The sequence below is a fragment of the Eutrema salsugineum genome, unplaced genomic scaffold (assembly GCF_000478725.1).
Source record: "Eutrema salsugineum unplaced genomic scaffold, Eutsalg1_0 scaffold_6, whole genome shotgun sequence".
In the NCBI taxonomy this organism is placed as follows: Eukaryota; Viridiplantae; Streptophyta; class Magnoliopsida; order Brassicales; family Brassicaceae; genus Eutrema; species Eutrema salsugineum.
The window spans coordinates 12,342,187-12,366,121 of NW_006256547.1; the positions used below are offsets into that span (position 1 = coordinate 12,342,187).

At 43.0% G+C, this 23,935-nt stretch overlaps 4 non-coding genes across 4 annotated transcripts; 3 read left to right on the top strand and 1 right to left on the bottom strand.

Annotated features, from left to right (window-relative positions):
* Nucleotides 1–3,735: 3,735 nt before the first annotated feature.
* Nucleotides 3,736–3,842, top strand: LOC112083754. The gene has a single exon (XR_002897883.1). It is a non-coding gene; the product is annotated as a small nucleolar RNA R71 (small nucleolar RNA).
* A 2,224-nt stretch (nucleotides 3,843–6,066) lies between these two features.
* LOC112083716 lies at nucleotides 6,067–6,173 on the top strand. Its single transcript, XR_002897852.1, has one exon. It is a non-coding gene; the product is annotated as a small nucleolar RNA R71 (small nucleolar RNA).
* A 7,741-nt stretch (nucleotides 6,174–13,914) lies between these two features.
* Nucleotides 13,915–14,023, bottom strand: LOC112083726. Its single transcript, XR_002897860.1, has one exon. It is a non-coding gene; the product is annotated as a small nucleolar RNA R71 (small nucleolar RNA).
* An 8,171-nt stretch (nucleotides 14,024–22,194) lies between these two features.
* Nucleotides 22,195–22,301, top strand: LOC112083809. Its single transcript, XR_002897937.1, has one exon. It is a non-coding gene; the product is annotated as a small nucleolar RNA R71 (small nucleolar RNA).
* The last annotated feature ends 1,634 nt before the right edge of the window (nucleotides 22,302–23,935 follow it).

A 23,935-nucleotide genomic window follows, 5' to 3' on the forward strand; every position in this document is an offset into this window, starting at 1 on the left:
ATGCTTATGCAGAGTAGACAACACCCTAACGAGTCTAGAACTCTTGGAATCACGCAAAATGAACAAGAAATGAGTGAGTTGTGTTCGTGAAATGCAGAGAAAAGAGTCAAGAGGGCAAACTCTGCGTTTTGGCCAAGTATGGAGGTTGGTATGGGCTGGAGCGCGCTTTCCAGCTGGCATTTGGACTGTTGTGGGACTGGTCCCCCCTTCTGCTCCAGCTCCAGCCGTTGACCGCGCCAAAAACTACCTTGACCGGGTGTTTAAATTCAAAATGCCGCGCAACCCTTCAAATGGACGCAGTATGGGGATGACGTGGGCTGTACGGACCAAGCCAAATTTTCTCGCGTTACTCTGAGCTGCCTCGACTTGTTCCACGCCGAGGGTACCAAGCCGAGTAGTCTGAGCCCGTGCCAACGAGTAAATCCCCATAGCTTTCACGTCTTTTCTTTGGACCTCGCAAAGCCTCTTCTTCGTTCTAAATGTTTCATGTGTTCTTGCTTTTGATCATCTCTTGAAACCGAGTACCTCGGCACGCTCCACCACGAGGTCATCATGCCGAGGTCACTTGTTTTTAGCAAAGAACACGTGAAGCTTGGGGGTTTAAACAGGCTGGCCTTGGTGTAAACTGGTCGCGGCCTCGGATCAAGGTTTTTTGACTGTTTTAAGTGAACATCGACTTATACCGAGGTGTTTACACCGTGAGCCTCCCCCACACTTAGTTATTTTACCATAGGACTTCTCAGAAACGACCATGATGAAATTAAGTCGAGGAATCTAGCTGAGGTTCTCAAGCTTTCACTTGGTAAAAGATGACCATGGTATGAATATACCGAGGGTCGATACCGAGGCTATGTATGCTCTTTGACTTAATTCATCAGGCCGTGTTTTTTTTTCAAGCTTTCTCTCACTTTCACCCTCAAGGTTCACTGTCTAACTCCTGAAACACTCAACAAACCCTTCAAAAAGCTTCAAATAAAAAGAAAAAGAAGATGAAAAACGAAATATGTACATAGATAAGCTTGGGGTGTCTCCCAAGAGCACTTTGTTTAATGTCGCTAAGTTTGACTTTTCATACCTTTTCAGGCTGATTCCGGTTCAAGTATAGGAACTGAGGTAGCTCCCCCTTTGTTTCTGATGCCAAGTAATGCTTTACCCTCTGGCCGTTTACCACAAAACCTCGTCCATCTTTTCCTTTCAAAACCACGGCTCCATAGGGTCTTACTTCAAGAATCGTGAACAGACCGGACCACCTAGACCTCAGCTTCCCAGGGAACAGCTTAAGTCTTGAGTTAAACAACAGAACTTGGTCCCCTTCTTTGAACTCTCTCTTGTGTATCTTCTTGTCATGGAGCGCCTTGGTTCTTTCTTTGTAGATCTTAGAGCTCTCAAAAGAATCTAACCGGATCTCCTCAAGCTCATGAAGCTGTAGAAACTCTTTTTTCTTGTGCGGTCTTGATGTCAAAGTTCAAAAGTTTCACTGCCCACAAGGCTTTGTATTCCAACTCAACCGGTAAATGACAGCTCTTCCCATAGAGCAAGTTAAATGGTGAGGTTCCAATGGGGGTCTTGTAGGCGGTTCTGTAAGCCCACAGAGCATCGTCAAGTTTCTTGCTCCAATCCTTCCTGGATGAGTTCACGGTCCTTTCCAAAATGGCCTTTATCTGACGGTTGGAAACCTCCACTTGGCCGCTGGTTTGCGGATGATAAGGGGTGGCCACCTTGTGCTTTACTCTGTGCTTCTTCAAAAGACTCTCAATAGTCTTGTTGATGAAATGGCTTCCCCCATCACTGATGACTACTCTTGGTACTCCAAACCGTGGGAAGATGATACTCTTGAAGAGTTTTACCACCACTTTTGAATCGTTGGTCGGAGATGCAACCGCTTCAACCCATTTACTCACATAATCCACCACTACAAGGATATATTGATTCCCATACGAGCTTACAATGGGACCCATGAAGTCAATGCCCCAACAGTCGAAGACTTCTACTTCAAAGATTGGGTTTTGGGGCATTTCATTCCTTTTGGATAGGTTTCCGTGCCTTTGACAAGCTTCACACCTCGAGACCACTTCCTGGGCGTCTTTGAACATGGTCGGCCACCAGAAACCGCTCTGTAGAACCTTGGCAACTGTCTTGAACGCACCTAAATGACCACCATACGATGAGCCATGGCATTCTTGTAGCACCGGATGAATTTCTTCTTCGGCCAAGCATCGCCTATAGAGATGGTCCTTGTTAAGCACGTAAAGGTACGGCTCATCCCAATAATACCTCATCACATCTCTAAAGAACTTCTTCTTCTGATAGGTATCAAGATCCGGTGGCTCTAAACCGCAAGACAAGTAGTTCACTAGATCTGCGAACCATGGTAGGCTTCTTTCTTTGATAGTGTTGGCTTCCTCCACTTCTAGGTAAGACCTGACTAGCATAAGGGTCTCCTCCGGTAATGCATCATCAATTGGGACCTGTTCTTCAATCCTCAACCTGGAGAGGTGATCTGCGGCTCCGTTTTCAATGCCTATCTTGTCAAGTATCTCCATATCGAACTCTTGGAGTAATAGGATCCACCTCAACAACCTCGGCTTAGCGTCCTTCTCAGCCATCAGATATCTCAAGGCCGCATGATCTGTGTAAACTGTAACCTTTGATCCCACTAGATAACTCCTGAATTTATCAAATGCAAACACAATGGCAAGCATTTCCTTCTCGGTGGTCGCGTATTTTTCTTGAGCTGAGTCCAAGGTGCGGCTCGCATAGTAGATCACATGGAGCTTTTTATCTTTCTTCTGCCCCAAGACAGCTCCTACAGCATAATCAGATGCATCGGTCATCACTTCAAATGGTAAAGACCAATCAGGGGCTTGTACAATCGGTGCACTGATCAAAGCCTCCTTGATTCTCTTGAACGCTTCCTCACATTCTTCATCAAAGTTGAAATCCAGTTCTTTGCACAATAACCTGGTCAAGGGCCTGGCTATCTTGGAGAAATCCTTGATGAACCGTCTATAGAACCCAGCGTGGCCAAGGAAGCTTCTTATTCCTTTCACACAATTCGGGGCTTGTAAGTTCACCATCACCTCGATCTTGGCCTTATCCACCTCGATGCCTTTCTCTGATACCTTGTGTCCCAAGACAATGCCTTCTTGGACTATGAAATGACACTTCTCCCAGTTCAAGACAAGCCTATGCTCCTCACATCGCTTGAGGACCTGAGAAAGATTAGCAAGACATTCGGAGAAAGAGGAGCCGTATACGGAGAAGTCATCCATAAACACCTCAACTTTCTCTTCAATTAGATCAGAGAAAATGTGCATCATACATCTTTGAAAATTTCCACTGTAGCTTCTGTTACCTTGCTGATTACCAAACCTCTGACCCTGAAATCCTGATCCACTGACAAAGTTGACATCCTCTTCCTCAGCTGCATCCTCAGGTTCGAAACTCTCCACCTCCTGTGCGAATCTGACAAATTTCTTACCCACTAAAAGGCTATGCACAGAATCAAGTTTAGCCTTCACTTCAGCGATCTGCGATCTATCCATGTTCCCAGCTTGCTTCTTTCGCTCAAGATCAGCATTCTTGGTGCTGTTGCTGGATGCCAAATTTTCGATGAGCTCAACAGCTTCGTCTGGGTATCTGGTGTTGAAGTTTCCATTGCTCGCTGCATCAAGAGCCATCTGATACCTCCAGTCGATGCCTCTGAAGAAAATACCCAGCAACTGCACATCGCTGAAGCCATGATGAGGGAAGTCTCGCTGGTACGATTTGAATCGCACCCAAGAAGCCTTGAACGCTTCAGTAGGGTCCTGAGAGAAAGTTGAGATCTTAGTCCTCAACTCCTCAGACCTAGCATCGTCGAAGAAGTTGTGCAGGAAGGCGTTTCTGGTCTCTTCCCAAGTGGTGAGTGATCCTGGCTCCAATTGCTTCAACCAGTTAGTTGCTTCTCCAGCAAGAGAGTAAGGAAACAGCTTGCAGAGGAGGAAATCATTGGACACTCCATTGTATTTGATGCTGGTGACCAAATCCTCAAACCTCTCGATGTGATCCATAGGGTGCTCATGAGAGTGGCCATGGAAAGGATGCTGACCCACAAGAGTGTAGTACACAGGCTTCAGCTCAAAATCGTTTCTTTGAAACGCAGGAGCGCGAATCGCAGAACGATTTGCATAGAACTGCTCAGGCCTGTTGTAGTCTCCAAGTGTTCGTCCACGTCCAGCTGCAGGTGCAGGTTCCCTCGCATTCCGATCCTCTGAAGCGTTCCTCTGTTGTGGAACGATCGCAGCATTCCCACGCGGTGCAGGTGGTGGGTTCTGGTCAACAACATCCACTGGTAAAGGAGCTGGTGGAATGATGTTACCATCTCCATCAATCCTTTGGCCTCTTGCATTGCACAGATGACCCTCTCGGTCTCTCCAGGTTCCATCATCATCACGAACAAGTCCATTGGCGTTTTCCATCATTGCCGGATCTCTTGCTTTCCGCTTCGTTCGCTCTAACTCAGCTAGCTGTTCGTTGCTCAAATTCACTAGCGGGATGTCCTTGTTGCTCCTGGTTCCACGAGTATGCATAAACCTGAAACACCAAAAACAAAGAGAGAAAACGAAAATAAGTAAACTAGATTAAAGAAAAGAAGGTGTCGCGCGACACCACAAGTGGTATCGCTCGACACTAAGTCGAAAAACTTAGTCGAAACTCAAAAACTAGGTTTAATGGCGAAATCAAGTCCCCGGCAACGGCGCCAAAACTTGATATGCTCAAAGTTAAATCCCTAAGCTACTCTGCAAGAGCACAGATGTGCAGTTGTAGTATCTAGGGGTCGAACCACAGAGACAAGAAATCACTCAATAAACCTTATGTAGATAGAGTTACGCTAAGCCAAGATATGCGAAATAAATAGTATTGCGACAAAAGTAAATAGAATAGCGATGAAGACAATTGTAAATTCGATGTGATGAAGGATAGGTCTAGGGTGATTTTCAGGAGATCAATGAATGCAAATCAACTTAACAAGTCAGGATTCAGTTATTAAGCACGGTTCTTGAACTCGAAACACAGAACTATAATTAACCAACTTCCGTTGTGAGAATTATCTAAGTTAAAATCCTAGAATTCCAAATTACTTTGTAAATCCTACAGATTTAAACCAGCCTTAATGCACAAGTTCGATATGTTCACAAAGCTCCTAAACCAAATTCCTTTGTGAATAGTTACTTTGCTCAACTCAGGTTCTTTCCAGTTATTCAATTACACTTCCGTGTCAATTAAGCAACCTAAGATCTAAGTTCTAGGTGATCAGTCTAGAATTAGCTTTAAGAACAACCTAAGGTGAAGAACAAATAGATATGAACCCTAACTAGCAAGTTAATCAAACATTCAAAGAAAACCCTAATTAACCCTAAACCTAACAGGTGATCTACTCAGACATGGTTACTGAAATAACAAACATGATGAATAGAAAGCAATAGAATAAATCGATATAGATAAAGGGGTTCGAAATCTTCTCTCTAAACGAACAGAGTACAGACTTGTCTCCCCAAGCTCAGAAATCGCAAAAGCCGAAAACTCAGAGTATCTCTCTCTCAAAAATCTAAGGTGTACGTAAAAAGGGAATAAAAATCCTATATATATCTCTAAAACACGTCTTGGGCTTCCTTGAAAACGTTTGGGCCCAACTCCTTCTTCAAATAGGAAACAAAATCGCCTTTTCCTTATTCCTCCTGAGTTAGACTATCTTCATTAACATTGTCAAAACTTGGCCCTTGCTCATCAAACTCGCCTACAAAGTGTATTGGCTTTTGAGTCGCCATCAAAACCTTGTCAAGCTTGCTCTGAAGCTCTCTTATATCCTTTTTCATACGCTGTTCATCACTAGATCCCTCTGTACGGTTTGCTCTATCTAAGTCCTCTCCATACGTGTCATTGGACATGGCTAGGTTCTCGACTAGTTCCATTGCCACATTGATCTTTTTCCCAAGAAAATTTCCATTTGAAGCTGTGTCGAGTTGGTTTCTGATCTTGGGGAGTGCACCTCGGTATAAAGTACTCAAGAGGGATGCCTCTGAGAAGCCGTGGTGTGGGCATTGGTTAGTATAGCTCCTAAACCGTTCCCAAGCCTCACTAAAGCTCTCGTTGTTGTGCTGCGTGAAACTTGAGATCTGATTCCTGAGCTTAGCCGTGCGTGATGTGGAAAAGAACTTTGATAAGAACGCCAGTTTACACTGCTCCCAGGTTTGTATAGAGGCCCTCGGTATATTCTTTTCCCACTGGTGTAGTTTATCACCGAGGCTGAAAGAGAACAAGCGTAGCTTGAAGCTATTTCAGAGACGCCATTTATCTTGGTTAAGTCGCAAACCCGATCAAATTGATCTAGATGCTCGAGAGGGTCTTCTCCAGCCAGACCGTGGAACTTAGAACTCAGCATTAGATCCAGAGCAGCCTACCATGTCAAAATGTGAAATGCAACTAGAATGAACATTTGTTTGTGAAAATTTTCTGATTTTTCGTATGCACTAAGCTATATGAGACTCAAAATGCAAAAAGTCAAATAAGAACAGAGAAAACAAGATCAGAAAACACAAAGCTCCTCCCCCACACTTAAATAACACAGTCCCTTGTATTATAAAAGCGTGTGAGAGAAGTAAAAAGAAAACGAGACTAATGCAAGATGATATAGACAGAATGCATATTTACAAGGGTGTGAAGTCGATACCTCAGTCGCTGAGGTCTGATCCCACATAGTATGAGGGATTTGACGTTGAACAGGTTGGTGTGGGCTGTCGTGGTGGGCTGCTCTCCGAGGGTTCAGGGTGAAATGCCGTGGTCGGATCGATCCAGTCCTCTTTGCCTGGTGGAAACTCGGGGTTCCTCGCATTCAAGCTCTCACATCCTTCCTCTTGTGTTACCGGTGCTGTTGAGGTCGCCGAGTTCTTATCAGGTGAAGAAGGTGCGGTGAGCTGCTTGACCTTCTTCTTTAGCTGCCTCACACAATCCACCAGCGCGTGAATGGTCTTGTCTTGCCACTTGCACCACTTTTGGAGAGTGTTAACTCTCGAGTACAGTTTCTTTGTGTAGTATTCGGGTTCTCCCCACACATAGGGATCAAATTGGTATCGGCCAGCTCCTATTATTCTTTCAGAGATTCTTGGTTCCTTGTTCTCACACCCAGCGGTTCCTTGTTCGTTTTGAGGCTTACTAGATGTAGCCTTTTCTTCTTTAGTGCACTTGCGCAATGGTTGATTGAAGAGTGGATTGTAAAGCTGATCTTTAAGCACGTAGAAGGAGACATTACGTTGCTCGTGTAACATGGTGAGGGCTCTGTTAGGCAAAAGAACTTGAGTGCCGCCCCTGTGTAGCAACGTGAAGTTATAAACGCACTTGTTCCCTGCCTTGCCTCCAAAGAAACCGCTCTTGCTTAGATATTGTTCATCAACGAGGCTCGGCTTGGTCTTGGTATCAGGGAATACAAACCCTTTCGATCACACCACACAATTTGATGGTAAGTGAGCATTTGAATCACAAAGAATTCACCTAGAGAGGGTACATGTATCGGCCCTTCAATTTCCTTCTTGTTCTTCATGTGAGTGATGAGTGGCTTCAAGCAAAGGCCTAGCATCTCAAGCTCAGTCAAGTGAATAACTCCAGGGTTATAAGTCGAGAAGAACATGCAGGCCAAGACTCGGTTAGCGTATCTGATCGCAGGGTTTCTGATGCAGCTTGTCTTGCTCTTGCCTCCCATGTACGGTCCAAAGGCGATGGTTTCCCACAGAGAAGCTAACTCTTCCTTCGGGTACACGAATTTCTCCAAGGAGCTTTCATTCCTTACAAATCCAAATATCTCATCTAACTCCTTGAAACTGACCTTGTAGCTGACCCCGTCCATTTCAAACTCTATGTGACCGAATCCTTTCCCATGTAAGCGCATGGGATCTCTTTTGGGGTATAGGAATACCTCTAGAGTGGCTAGAAACTGTTGTGTAATCCGTTCATAGGCAACATCACTCATCTCGAAGAACGAAGCCAAGCCCATGTTTTGAAAAATGAGGGTTACATCATCAAGTATCTCAAGCATCCTCAACAACTCCATATCAGGGAACCGACCTTGAGCCACTCTCTCTGTGTTAAAATTGTCCAAGTACTCCCCAGTAGTTGGCAAGTGTTCTCCTTCAGGCTCGGCTTTTGGTTCTTGCTTTGTCCCTTCATCACACTCGGCCTTATGCTCATGTGTACCGCCCTTTGGAACTACGGCTCTAGCTTCCTCTTCATCAGATTCCGAAGCTACTTGCTTTCCTTTCCTTCTTGGCTCAGTCACAGGTGCAAGCGCGAGCTCGCTGTTCTTTGCACGCTTTGCTGCTGGCTCGCCCTCGGCTCCCTTGGTGGTCGCGGAGGCTTTCTTGCTCGTACCTCCATTTCGTGCCGAGGCCACAGCTTTCCCTTTGTTGTTTCTCTTTGGAACATCTTTTCCGTAAGCTAGAGTGGTTGCTTTCTCGGTCATCTGCAAAAGAAATCCTCAAAGAAGGAATGAGAAACGAGTGTATCGCTTAGCTCAAGCGCCAAAAGAACAAGCAAGAACAGAGCTTTCTCTCAAACAGGGTTGGCTTAATGGTTTCTCAGGCTCCAATTTATCAACAAACAAGTCAATGTAATCACTATTAGCAAAGAAAAGCTGACAGTTCACCCGAGAAACCAGTTTCACCATTAAAGCCGATCTAAAGCACAATTTCTCATGAATTTTAAAAACTCAAGAATAAACGATTTTCAGTGCAAGAACCGGTTTTTCATGTGTTGTCTATCCTGATGGAATTTCTAAAATGGTTCCCAAAGATTTTAACAGTCTAAAAGAATCAATTCCATATTTTACAAACAATAAAGGTCGCAAATAATAATGGAAAAAGATGAGTTCTTTAAAGTGCAAATACCTTAGGGAACTCAGGATTCAAGCTCAGTGAGATGGTTATGCAGGATATACAACACCCTAACGAGTTCAGAACACTTGGAATCGCGCGAAACTAATGAGAAATGAGAGAGTTATGTGCGTGAAATACAGAGAAAAGAGTGAAACAGGCAAACTCTGCGTTTTGGCTCGGTATGGAGGCAGGTATGGGCTGGAGCTTGCTTTGCAGCTAGTTTTTGGACTGTTGCAGGACTGGTCCCCCCTTCCTTTCAAACTCCAGCCGTTGACCGAGCCTAAAATCACCTTGACCGAGCGTTTAAAATCAAATTGCCGCGCAAAGCCTCCAAATGACCGCGGTATGGATAAGACGAGGGCCGTACGGTCTGGACTCATTTTTCTTGTGTTAACACGAGCGGCCTCGGCATGTTCCACCTCGAGCCCACCAGACTGAGGGTTTCCAGCTCATGCTAACACGTAAATTGTCGTTGCCCTCAAGTCTTTTCCATTGACCGCGTAAACCTTCTTCTTTGACTTAAGTGTCCCAAGTGTTCTTGTTTTTGTTCTTTCCTGTTACCAGGCACCTCGGTATGCTCCACCACGAGAGAATCATGCCGAGGGCACTTGTTTTAACATAGAACACTTGGTGCTTGGGGGTTTTGGTGACTCGGCCTCGGTGTAAACAGGTCGCGGCCTCAAAATGAGGTTTTTAATTGTTTCTTCTGAACATTTACCCTCGGTATATTTATACCGAGGTGTTTACACCGTGGTTCTTCCCCCCCACACTTAGTCATTTCACGATCTCTCTTTCACCACACGGCCTTGATGTAAATAAGACGAGGAGTTTACCGAGGTGCTTAGGCTTTCACTCGGTAAAAGGTGACCAAGGCATAATCATGCCGAGGGTCGATACCGAGGCTATAGAAACTCCTGTCTTAAAACATCAGGCCGTGTCTTTACAAGCTTTCTTGCCTTTCTTTTCTTTCAAGATTCGCTGTCTAAACCTGAAACACTTAACAAACCCTTCAAAAAGCTTCAAATAAAAAGAAAAAGAAAAATTAAAATGAAATATTTACAAGGATAAGCTTGGGGTGTCTCCCAAGAGCACTTTGTTTAACATCTCTAAGTTTGACTTTTCTTACCTTTTCAAGCAGTTTCGGGCTCAAGAAGAGGAACTGAGGTAGCTCCCTCTCTCGTTTCGGATGCCAATTAATGCTTTACCCTCTGACCGTTCACAACAAAGCCTTGCCTATCTTTTCCCTCTAAGACAACGGCTCCATATGGCCTCACTTCCAGAACTGTAAACGGACCGGACCACCTAGACCTTAGCTTTCCAGGGAATAGCTTAAGTCTCGAGTTGAACAACATAACTTGGTCTCCTTCTTTGAACTCTCGCTTGTGTATCTTCTTGTCATGGAGCGCCTTGGTCCTTTCCTTGTAGACTTTAGAGCTCTCAAAAGCATCTAAACGGATTTCATCAAGTTCATGAAGCTATAGAACCCTCTTTTCCTGAGCCGTCTTGATATCAAAGTTCAAAAGTTTCACTGCCCACAAGGCTTTGTACTCTAACTCAACCGGTAGATAACAACTTTTTCCATAGAGCAAGTTGAATGGTGAGGTGCCAATGGGGGTTTTGTACGCGGTCCTGTAAGCCCACAAAGCATCATCGAGCTTTTTGCTCCAATCCTTCCTAGATGAGCTCACAGTCCTCTCTAAAATAGCTTTGATCTGACGGTTCGAGACCTCCATCTGGCCGCTTGTTTGAGGATGATAAGGGCTAGCTACCTTGTGCTTCACTCCGTGCTTTTTCAGAAGACTCTCAAGAGTCTTATTGATGAAATGGATACCCCATCACTGATAACTACCCTTGGGACTCCAAATCTTAGGAAAATGATGCTCTTAAAGAGTTTTACCACAACTTTTGAATCATTGGTTGGGGATGCAACCGCTTCTACCCAATTGCTCACATAGTCCACAGCAACAAGTATATACTGATTCCCGTATGAGCTCACAAAGGGACCCTTGAAATCAATGCCCCAACAGTCGAAGAATCGACTTCAATGACCGGTGATGGTTCTTTGGGCTATAAGCTCATCCTTTTCGTTTTTTACCACCGTGATCCCACCTTTCTTGGGCACAATGTGAACAGGAGATACCCACCTTTAGTCAGAAATTGGGTATATTATCCCTGCCTCAAGGAGTTTGAGTATATCCTTTTTAACCATCTCCTTGAGGTTCGGGTTAAGACGTCGTTGATGCTCAATAGAAGACATAGCTTGGTCTTCTAGGTGTATCCTGTGGGTGCATATGTCCGGAGAGATCCTTCTGATATCGGCCAAAGAATACCCTATGGCTCTCCTGAACTTTCTAAGCTCGTTAAGCAATGCACTCTCTTCATGCTCTAACAAGCTATCATTGATGATTACGGGATATGAAGAGTTTGAGCCTAAGAAATCATACCTCAGCCCTATTAGTAGAGGCTTGAGCTCAACAGGGGCGCATCAGCCTCATTCCAATCAGCATCGAAGCTGCATTGCCTCGGAAGAACTTCCTCGGCCCTTTCTTTCTCGCGCGGTTTACTGATAACACCGGATTTTGACCGTTTTTATGGATCACTTTAATATCTTTTACAGGTGTTTTTACTCCATTTCCAAAGGTTTTCAAAGGATTTCTATGTTTTCGGATTTTAAAAGATTTTTCAGGTAATTTGGGATAAAGAGGCACAAATTGGAACAAAAAGACTCTTTTGGATAATTGCAGACCGTCAGAACTCTCATGGAGAGACGAAGACCTTCTCACCGTCTGATCACCCTCAAAATTGGACAACTTATAGAAGACTCAACCAGCTTTCAAATGCACTTGGTTTGGAGACATTCCAACGGTTGGATCTCAAGATATTCCATTAGCCCCGGAGCCACTCGAAGACGGCCAGCAAGTCACGCGACCGCGGCCAACAGCCCATTTCCCGCGGTCACAAGCCTCCCGACCGCGGCCAACCACCTATTCCCCGCGGTCACGTCACTCCCGACCGCAGCCGTCAAACTCCAAACTAAAGCCCATATTTCTGAAGCCCAAAGTCATTCTCAGCCTCAATTCCGGAACCCTAGAGACCATGGAGTATTGAAGACTATAAATACTTGTCATTTAGGTCGTTTTTAGGAACACCCCTTCATACTTTACAGAAACCCTTTTTCCTTTAGCCGTTTTTATGCAATTTTTGTAGAAGATTGTTCAAGTCCGAGTTCTTCAATAGAGAAGCTTTCTTCATCTCTTTTCTTTACCGTTTTTGATTACTTTTATTAAAACCAATGATGATGTAGACCTCAGCCATGTTTGAGTAGATCCCGAGTTGGGCTTAGGGTTCCCGAAAGGGGCTCTCATAATCGATTAAGACATCTAGGTTTATAGATCTGGGATTTCAACTTTGTTCTCTGTTTATTCTTGTTCTTATTGCATGTATGCTTGATTGATCACCTAGTATCTGATCTAGATAGTTAGTGTTGCGAAAGTTTTCATTAAGTATCAGCCCTAGAATGAAACAGGCGATTTTTCCGTAGGAGTGGAAACCTACCTGCGGCGAGATCGTGAGTATTGACGAGTCTTGTGCAGCTCTTGCGTTCTCTCCCTTCCAGGGCCAGAGTGGAAACCTACTGGTCAGGTTTGCGAGAAACAGTTGGTTATGATCACAACAGTGACGTAGTCATACCGCCGTACTCTAGCTCTAGAACCCTATATATCGATATCCGTCAATCCCAATCTATCTACCCTAGTGTCAAAACCGATTATGATCCCTTAGAGTTCCCAAAAGCTCAGCGTTTTTAGCCATAGTTTACAAACCAATCAATTTTTACTTGTTTATTTAGATCTGCATTTCAATTGCCTTAATTCGATATTTTACTTGCTTTACTTGCTTTCCATTCGACTTTTCTACTTGCTTTCCAGGATAGGTTTATTTGCATTCTTTTGTTTTAGTTGAATTCGTGATAAACAACCAACCTTTAAAACCAATCTAGTCTAGACATAAAGTTAGAAACCGTAGAAGAATACCAGGCACACAAATCTCTGCGGCTTTCATTTGTTTTTGTTAAGGGTAAAACTTGTTCCCTCACGCAGTTGACACGCAATCAAGTTTTTGGAGCCGTTGCCGGGGATTTGTTTCGCTGCTTTTTGCTATTTTTCTTGTTTTAACTTCTGTTCTAGACACCTGATCTCTAGTTCTTTCTTAAAGTTTTGCTGAATTATCTTTCTCTTCTTTTTTTTTCTCTGAATTGCATGAATACCAGGCGCAGACCTGTAGAAAACATTCCAATTCTAGACGAGATAGACAGACACGAAAGAGAACTTCGAAGACTTAGACGAATGCAAGGAATGGCCAACGACGACCAGCCTGGAGATCCTATTAACCGAGCTTTAAATATGGACCAAGACGGGTCCGAACATGGAGAAAATGAAGAGAATGATCACAGAGGAGGTGATAATGCTCGACAAGATGGAGAGGAGGATGAGGTTCCTCCAAGAAACCACCAGAACCGCGAGAGAGAAGAGCGTGAAGACCTTGATGCACCCATCAATGCAGCCGATGGTGACCACCAAGGAATGCAGCCGAATGGGTTCGTTAACCGCCCTGTACAGCCAGAAAATCAACACCGAAGACAAGCCAGGAACCATCGCATAGCTGATTTCGATGCACCTACTCAAAACTTAACCGATCTGCAATTCAAGTGCCATTTCCGAACCGGAATGAGTTTGAAGTCAAGCCTCAAATCATCTCATTGGTGAAGCAAAACCAATTCCATGGAGATCCTTCTGAACACCCAATGGACCATATCGAACTCTTTGAAGAAATCTACAGAATGATGAGAACAAACCAAGTTCCAGCAGACTATTTAAAGTGTAAGTTGTTCCCTTTTTCATTAGCAGACAAAGCTCACCGTTGGTTGAAATCTTTACTTGAGGATCGATTACTAATTGGTAAGAATGTAAAACTGCTTTCCTGAATCACTTCTATACTAAGTCAAGGTCAAATTTGTTGAGAACAAAGATCTCAAGCTTTCAACAAGGCCCGACTGAAGCTTTCTACGAAGCCTGGGAACGTTTTAAGGAGTATGAACGTGATTGCCCTCACCATGGATTTCCTGGATCAAGCCTGCTGAGCACATTTTACCGAGGTTTGCAACTAAAATACAAAATTTCACTTGATACAGCTAGCAATGGAGATTTTGGACAAAAGACGATAGCCCAAGGAAGAGCCCTCATCAAAATTTTGGCTCAAGCCAATAGCAATGATTGTCCTGAATACGATCGATCAACGAAGCAAACCGGAACTGACAACAAGGAGATAACCGAGTTGAAGAACATGATGAGCCAGCTTCTGAAGAGCAACAATCGCCCAATCCATGCTTGTGAGACCAACAATGGCACAGAAGATGAAGGACCTAGTGATATTGATCACATTAATCAAGCCTTTCAAGAAGAAGATATGAACTATGTAGGAGCGCTAGAACCATATCAAAATCGCTTCAACAATGGCTTCAACAACAACTTCCGAAATGCAAATTACAACAATCTCTCTTACCGCAATCCAAATGTGGAGAATCCTCAAGATCAGTACTACCCACCTCAGCAAAAATCCTTTCAAAACAAGTTCCAAGGTGGAAACTTCGGAGGAACAGGACCATATCAACCGCGACAGCCATATAACTACCAAGGTACAGGTTTTAACAATCAATTTGTACAACAGCAGGGAGTCACGACGAACCAGCTAGCTTCACAAATCGGTAGACTTGAACAGTCCATCCAACAGCTCGTTATGACGAACGAAAAAGCATCTAAAGACGTGAACGTGAAAGTTGACTGCATGTTCAATGATCTGAACGGGAAGTTTGAAGCTTTATCTTCGCACGTCAAAAAGCTAGACGTGCAAGTCGCCCAAACAGCCGACTCTATGAAGAGGCAAAGTGGAGTTCTTCCAGGAAGAGTTGAAGATAACCCTAAGAGGTTTTGCAACGCCATAACCACATTGCCCGAAGAAGAGGCCAGAACCGATGGAAAGAAAGAAGAAACCCCAATCTTTGTACCACTGTACAAGGATGTCGATGCCAAGCAGCCACCATTTAAGGTACCTGAACGATCACCGTTTCAAAGGCTTACAAAAGCCGACGATCCGGGACGTTTTGTTTTCCAATGTTTCATTTCAAGAATCAAGTTTATAGACTGCCTGTGCGATTCCGGAGCCAATGTCAACATCATGTCAAAGACATTTGCCAAAAAATTGGACATAAAAACCTTAAGGACATCGACGGTTAAGGTTATTTTTGGAGATTCATCTCAAAAAGATACTGAAGGGGCGATTCATGATCTACAAGTTCTAGTTGGAGACAAGATTGTTCCACAAAATTTCCAAGTCCTAGAGATGGACAAAGACCAGAAGAGGCCACTCATTTTCGGGAGACCATTAGCTACTGTAGGAGCAGTAATCGATCACGCAAACTGTCATGCTGTTTTCCTCAATGTGGATCGCAGAAGGTACTACCCGACTATCTTAGACGATTTTCCAAGCAAGGGAAACAGGCCCAAAGAGAAAGAAAAAGAGAAGCCGAAAGCTTTTGCGAAGATCAAGATCATCATTCCACCAGATGCAACAGATACTAGTGAGGACCAAATCCAGGAGCTAATCGAAAACACAAAAAGGGTTTTAAATAATGTTAAAGTCCGAAAGAAGAGTAAAGGAAAGAAGACGGCTCCTCAAGGAGAAGAAGTAAAACCTCCAGCGACCGGGAGTGATAAGGACACATTAAGTGGAGTGCCATTCAAATCAGCCTGATTTTTCATGCTTAAGTCGAGCTAACGACTTAAAACAAAAGCGCTTAATGGGAGGCACCCATTTAGGTACTTTTTCTTTTAGTTTCCTTTTCCTTTTTACAATTTATGCTTTCTTTTTCTTTTAAGTTTCAGGTATTTTATAAGACAAAAAAACACAAAAAAAAAAATCAGAAAATTAGAAAAACCAAGAAGAAAATGGTAGGTTTTTAGCTGCTCGGCCGGCAAAGACCAGAAAGTTGGACAAAGGTCGCAGGAGAAAGAGCCGCGGTCGCGACCAACCGACCCGCGGCCAAAGGTACATCGACCGCGGCACCGTGAATGTGACCGCGGCCGAGCCTTCAATCGCCGCGGTCGCGAGTCTCCTGACCGCGGCCGTTGGTCGTTGAGGTGACGATGCGGATTTCCACCGCTTTTCGAAAGTTCCCGAAAATCCCGGTGATCTCAGGAGCATTCCCGGTAAAGCACGTTAAGATTTTCCGTAAGTTTTAAACCTCCTTTGCGTGCAAGACAAGAAAGGTAAGTTCCCGTAAACTTAAAAAATTCTCGGAAATTTTCCGTTTTTGCTACAAAAACGCTTTTTAAAGAAAAGAAATGCACTTTTTGGATCAAAACTCCTTCTTCTCTTCCCTTCCAAAAGACTTGGAGATTTAGGAGATAGAACACTTTTTTTCAATTCTTGAGCTTTTTAAGAGATTCTTGGCCCAAACCTCACTCTTTTTCAAAGCTGATTTCAATTATGTCATCAAATCTCTCTTTCCAGCAAGGTATGAAGCTCAAACCCGCCATTTTTAATTGATTTTAGAACTTAGGGTTTTCTTAAAAAGCCCAAATCTTGGTTTATTGATGGTGGAAATAACTTAAGAACAATAGATTATCCTCTTAGGTTATGTAAAAATCGATTTTAACACCTAGTTTAAGAGAAATTGAGATTTTTGAAATTTGGATTCTACATGCTTTATAAAAATCGAATTTGGAACAGCAAAATTGATGAATCTGATTAAGTCTTGTGTGATTAGTGATTAGTATTAGGTAACCTATAGGTTTGACATGGAAATTGCTCATAAAACCGATTTTTAGAAGATTTCTATGTTGACAACATCAAAAATCCGAATCTAGTCATGAACTACTCGATTTCTTTGATTTAATGTCAATTCTGCTTGCTCATGGTTTTAATTAATCTCTTTATACTAGTATTAGTATAACTGATCTTAATGTGTTAAAATTAGCATCCATATTCACAATTTTTCCAAGAATCATTTCGTTTTGCAGAAAAAATGGAACAAACCAGATCCCGAAGAAGCCGTCGCACTGGTGACAGCTCTGACGACATTCCCAATGATGCTATTCTAGGAGAGTACATGCTGAACCAAGCCAGACTAAGAAGAAGAAACTATGTGATGAGATTGCTCCAGCACTCAAGAGAAACACGAGCAGCTCCTGAGCCACCACAGATTCGATACATTGGCAAGGAGATAAACCCAAGAGTGGACTATGCAAGACGTTTCAAGAAGCTGAACATCAAACCCACGCCTTGCATTGATTATCATACACTTGAGATGCTTGGAATCAGAGAAGATGTAATCTGGTACAGCGATGCGCTTAAGCAGAGACCCTACATGGAGCTGAACCTTCCGACTTATCCTGAGCTAGTCCGCGAGTTCTTAGCAACTATTACACTCCACCACATGAAGAGGAGGAACCCCAGAAATTGAGATGGTATCTTGTCATTCTCTATCCGCGGACAGCCTTACTCGCTCACCATTTCTGAAGATCTTTGATAAGCACATCTTTTGATTTGGGTAGTTGATGAGTGTTTCAACAGATGCTAGGAACGAAGTACCAAATATCAAGGGTTTCGTTTCATATTTTCTCATCTCCATAACATGGAAATCAGTAGAAACAAGACAACATATCCCTTGAAAAGGCAATTCGGGTTTGAAATCAAGTGTGTCTGCACCTTTGTTTGTCTCAAACAAAGCAAAAGCCTAAACTGGTTAAGTGAAAACAAAAATAGGGAATGCACAAATCTCAGAGACGTGAACTCGTAAACTAGGACCAAAGATCGTGCATCAATCCACAACTTAGTCTAGAAAATTCTCACCAATGCACAAGAGATACTAGTCCACTTTTTTCGTCATGCAAAACTTAAACAATCTAAATCTTGATTCCAGTCAACTAGCTCTCTACATTCATTAAGTTCAATAGTGAGTTCTCATTAAAGACATCATCCAGGGTAGACGGCTTTTGGCATTAAAGGTCTGTTTAAGTGGTGGAGTTAAAGTGTTTCAGGTTACTTGAAGATCTGGAGGATGCAAGATAATATGCAAAACCGCAAGAGAGATAAGGACCTGTTGATGACCGCAATTTTCAGTCACTTCTTCTTGCCAAATTTTGTTGCATAATCCTTCCTCCTTTGTTGTAAACAGCTATTCCCCCAGACTTAGATTCTTTCTGGGAATCCGGAAATGATCTCCAAAACTCCATAAAATTCGAACTCCAATTGCCTTGGGACTTAAAATTCGACCTCTCTAGACTCTCTAAGGCTCTTATTTCCTTTCTTTTTTTATTTTCAGATTTTAATTTTTTAAAATTTTTTTTTTTAAGAAGGAAATGCCTTTTATAGAGAGAGAGACTAGAGGACAATATTGTACCAAAATTTGAGATTTTTCTAGCACAAACTGAGCTTCCTCTTGTGTTGAATCCTTCTGGGAACTTTTCCGGCAAATCGCAGGTCTCTGTCCTTGGTGACTGAAAACTGCGTCGTTCCTCTTTCTCTCAAACGTTTTTGCACTTATCTGCATATAAGACAATAGAAAACAAGAGTGCATCTGGTTTGAAAGAGGATTGGTTAAGGTGGGGAACTAGCTTAAGATGAACTAGCCATTCAGGATCAACAGAGAGTAGTAAAAGGATAAAGGAGTCCTGAATGTATGATTCGTTTCCCTGGTCTAATGCTTCAATGAGAAAGTTAAGTCCGGATTAAGTCCAAATAAAACAGAGTTAGTGTATCCCTTCATCTAAATCGAAGTCATTCAAATTCCTTTGGGGTACTTCGTTTCTAATGTGCTTAGCTACCGCCTAGTCTAGTCCTAAATCATGAATGAGCATGTCACTAGGAACAGTCTAAAGCACATAGTCAACTATCATTGATTCATGTTCACCATTCCCTTTAAAACGTATTTTGTTTTGAAAACCGATTTTGTAAAACTTTAAGGAAAATGCAAAAAGTGTAGATATTGCAAGACTCATGAAAGAAAAGTGGTTAGAAAGGGATGAAATCACAATGTCCTCAGTGTGAAACAAGTCGAGATTAGATGAGAAAAATGCATAGATAATCGAATTGGTAAGGCCAAACAGAACTTACCTGGATCCGGGATGCTGGTGGAGATGAACCGGATTCATTCGAAGAGGTTTGGGAAGGTGATGGGTGGTTATGAAGGTGGTGGAGGGTGATGAATGTGGTGGAGTGGGGATTGGTGAGGTGGAATGAGGTGAAGTGGGTGGTTTGGTGGTGTGTTTAAAATGTAAAAACGAATCCTAAAGAGAAAATACGGAAATTAAAATGACTTAATAACTAAACTCAACGAAAACGGGTAAGAACGAGAAAAATGGCTAATCTAATTGCTTAAATGAAAATCTATTAAAAAGGAATGAGAATATTGAACTAAAGCTTGAAATAAAAACGGTGTGAATCTATAAGGAAGAAAGCGTTGGGGTTCAGGGAAGTTTTCTCAGGGGTACGAACGATTCAAAACATCGCTAGAGAGTAAATTTGATAAGATCTTAGCTTAAATTTTTCGAACTGGAGTCACGGACGTATGAATACGCCACTGTCGTGAGCATAGACAACTAGCTCTCTCAACCCTGACCAGTAGGTTTCCACTCTGGCCCTTGAAAAGAAGAGATGCATTATGTTTAAGACTCGTCAGCATTCACAAATCGCCCATAGGTAGGTTTCCACTCTATGTTTGGTTTGCTCTCCCAAACTAGATCTGACACCGGATGAACACTTTCGTGTCATCAAGCATCTGGATCAGATTGTAGTTCATGACGCTACTCTCATGCAGTAAAAACGAATTCAGAAGAAAAAGTTCTAAGGTTCGGCTCAAAAGCTCATGGAATCCTCATCGAACATATAAATCCCCATCGAAATCCCTTAATCCCAACAATAAAACTACTCAGACATGATGAACGAAATCAAAAACATAGTATTAAAAAGTAGAATAGAAACCGAAATTGAAAAAGAAAGAACAAGGGTTCAAGAGACAAATCTCTCTCTCCCTAAAACCTAAAACTTAAAAAGTATTCTAAAACAATAAGAACATATGAAGGCCTACGAATTAGGGTTCTTAAAACATGTATTTATAGTGCTTAAGACATCTCTGGGCGTCACTTAGGGTTTCTCCAAATGAAGGAATCATTTTGGGCTTCAGAAATGGGCCTTCGGGCTTGGAGGTAGTTTGCCGCGGTCGGGATGGCTGTGACGGCGGGGAATGGGTTGCTGGCCGCGGTCGCGGTGCTTCTGACCGCGGGAAATGCTCTGTTGGCCGCGGGTGGAAATGCTTGCCGGCTAGTTTACGGGACATCTTGCTCTTCGCGTATCTTTTGATTGAACTGTTGGATTGCCAAGCTGTAAAGTGTGCTGGAAAGCTGATACTTCCATCTTTAAGATCTCCAAATTTGAGCTGGATCAGACGGTGAGAAGGCCTTCAATCAGGGGTGAACTTCTGACGGTTTGACTCTGAGCTGAAATTTGGTTTTCTATCCATTTTGTTAAGCTTTTCCCTAAGTTACCTGAAAAGAGGGTTGGAACTACAAATACTAGAAAAACGTAATAAAAGTACTTGAAAGTAATTAAAAACATAGAAAAAGTATTTCAAACCATCCATAAAAGTGGTCAAAATACGGTGTTATCAGAAACCAGTGAGGATCTCTATTTCACCAATTCTCAAAGGGAAATCTTCAAGTAAACCCACCGGTAATCTCACTGATCTATCAGCTAATACAAGGGAGATCTTGGCCGGCTTATAGCTTTTAAACCCCAATCTCTTGGCCACCGTGTAGGGCATTAAGCTCACAGAAGCTCCTAGATCACACAAGCAACTTGAGAACTTCAGGTGACCTATTGCACACGGCAAAGTAAAGCTGCCCGGATCTGATAACTTTCTTGGTATAGACCTCCTTTGAATGATAGCGCTGCATTCGTGACTCAAGATTACCATACCCTGGAGCTCCTTTGTCTTGTTGAGAATGACATCCTTTAGAAACTTTCCAAGTTGTGGTATAGCTAAGAAAGCATCTATGATAGGCAAGGTCATTTGCGTATTCTCCAAATGTTTTTCAAAGACCGCCTTGGCTCTATCTAGGATTTGTTTCTTGAAGCGCCCTGGAAATGGTATCTTATGCTGATAAGGTGGTGGTGGTACGTATGGCCTTCAAGCTGGGGTGTCTTCTCCACCTCTTTACTTTTGTCTTTAACCAGTTCTTTCTCCAAAACCTCATCTTCTTGCGCATCATTTGAGGCTGCCTCCCCACCAATTTTCTCGTTGTCCTCAACGAGTTTTGTCTTAGGTGCTGGAGTTTGTAATTCGTTTCCACTCCTCAATGTGATGGCGTTCACATTCTCCTTGGGGTTAGGTTCCAGCTTACCTGCGAAAGCGGGACCTCTTGAAGATGTTGAAGCTTGATTCTGCTTAAGCTCCCGTATATCTTCTTGCATTGTTGCGTGCTGGCTCTCAACTCGTTGCTGACCTTGTAACAGCTTCTGTAGAAGCTCACAGACGTCAGGTCCCATCTGATTCTGAGTCGTTCCCTGGTTCTGTTGCTGATTACCCATCTGCTACGGACTGAACCCTGGTGGAAACATATGCTGCTGCGGTTGGCTGCTGAAGTTGTTGCTTTGAGCCGGTTGATTCTGCTGACTGTAGCTCTGTTGTTGCCCACCGAACTGTTGCTTGGGCTGAAAACTGTTCTGAAATGGATCTTCAAGAGCATAGCTTTGTTGGTGTTGTTGAGCAGGGTATACGTGGTCTTGAGGATTAGCTACATTTGGGTTTCGATAAGAGAGGTTTGGATTGTTCCCAAAGTTGTTAAACCGCTGATACCGTTGTTGATTCCCTATGTAGTTGATCTCTTCTTGTGTTAGACCATCTTCATTGACATTATCAAAGCTCGGCCCTTGCTCATTGAACTCGCCTACAAAGTGTATATGCTTTTGTGTAGCCATGAGAACCTTGTCAAGCTTGCTCTGTAGCTCTCTAATATCTTTCTCCATCCGAAACTCTTTACTAGATCCTTCAGATTGGTTAGCCCTGTCGAAATCCTCTCCATACGTGTCATTAAACATTGCAAGGTTCTCCACAAGCTCCATTGCCGCGTTTATCTCTTTCCCAATAAAATTTCCGCTGGAGCCTGTATCGAGTTGGTTCCGGATCTTGGGGAGGGCACCTCGGTATAAAGTACTCAGGAGGGATGCCTCTGAGAAGCCGTGGTGTGGGCATTGGTTGGTATAGCTTCAGAACCGTTCCCAAGCTTCACTAAAACTCTCGTTTGTGTGCTGTGTGAAGCTGGAGATCTGATTTCTCAGCTTGGCCGTGCGTGATGTGGAGAAGAATTTGGACAAGAACGCCAGTTTGCATTGCTCCCACGTTTGTATAGAACCTCTCGGGAGGTTCTTTTCCCATTGGTGAGCTTTATCACCGAGGCCTTGCTGCTCAGTCCTTTGTTGTTCTGCTATTCCAAGCCGTTCAAAGTGCCTTTCTCTCTCGCGTGTCCTCCTTTCGATTCTGTTGATGTTGTTGTTGTTAGGGAGAGGCGGTTCTGTTGATAGTTCTCATTCGGAGTAGTGCGTGGTCGCGTTCCTCTTCTAATATATCAAGGTTATCTTTGATCATCGCTCCACTGGTCTCAGCATCTTGAGTTAGCATTGTTTGACGGAGGCTTGGTAAACCAACCTCGGCCGGAGCTAGAGCCTCCATTCCGTGTGACAATGAGAAAGGGGTTTTGTTCATTGATCATCGATGTCTTGTTCTATGCGATCAGAGTACTCCATCGAGCTCTTCGGCCCACAGGCATTTCTTGGATTCTAATCCCATTTTGATTCTGTCGAGAATAGTTTCGTTGGTTGCCTCGGTTTTCCCTTTACCTTGCAGGTATCTCGGTGTCGACTAGCTGATTCTGATTTTTCACTTGGCGCATGATAACTAAGAGTTTTCAAACTCTTTATAGAGGTTATCAATCCCCTGTTTTGTAGTACATGGGGTTATCAAACCAAACTTGTGGAGAGGCACTAATCTATGTTACTTGTGATCTTAAGTCAAGATGATTAAGCAAGGTTTTTTGGTAACTAATCTACTTGAAAAGCAAATAAACATGAAAATAAAACCAGCGATGATATTTAGACTAGATGAAGATGCAAATGATAACAAGTAAATGAGTAAATGATCGGATGATGATAATAGATGATAAGGCAGAGGCTTTAGAGAGAGTAAAGGACTCAGGTGTCTCCAAGCTAAACTAGCGAGTTAATGAATCAATATTAGCAAACATTTTCATTTAACATGAACTCAAAATATGATAATCCTCGCATGAAGGTATTAAACATCTAAACTGATCCTCTTTCATACCAAAATCCCTTTTGAGAAGTATGAATTAGTCAGCTTTAAGATTTAGTTCAATAAGTCGTTTAAGGGAACAAACTATCACTCTCCCGATGAAAGACTCTTAAACCCTTAGCCGATTGGTTCAGACATTTCCTCAAACACTTTTGATGCAAGGAAAGTCTCAGATCTGGACCGCAAGTGATGTGCTTAGATCCAGCTTGGAGTACATGAATGGCTAAGGAATGAAACATGCAGGCTAGACCCCTAAACTCACTAATCTGTCTTGGAAACACCCTAATCTACCTATCTAACGCCTCTTAAATGGACTACTCACTGATCATAACGAGCTCACTAAGTCCTTTGCAAGACGTGTAGCTGGTCATGATTAGAAGTTTGTTGCTGGTGAATAAAAGAAATGAAAAAGAACAAGATCTTCACGTGAAAACGAGATATCAGATTTATCAAGTTTCACAAAAGAGGCAAGTTCTTAAAGCTAAAACAGGCAGGAAATAAGATAAGATAAAAGATGATTAGGTTTCTGGTCCTAAAATCTATTTATAGCGAATGGTAAGTGTTGCGGGTCAGCCCGGAACAAACCGGGTTCTGAACTCTCTTCTTGGGT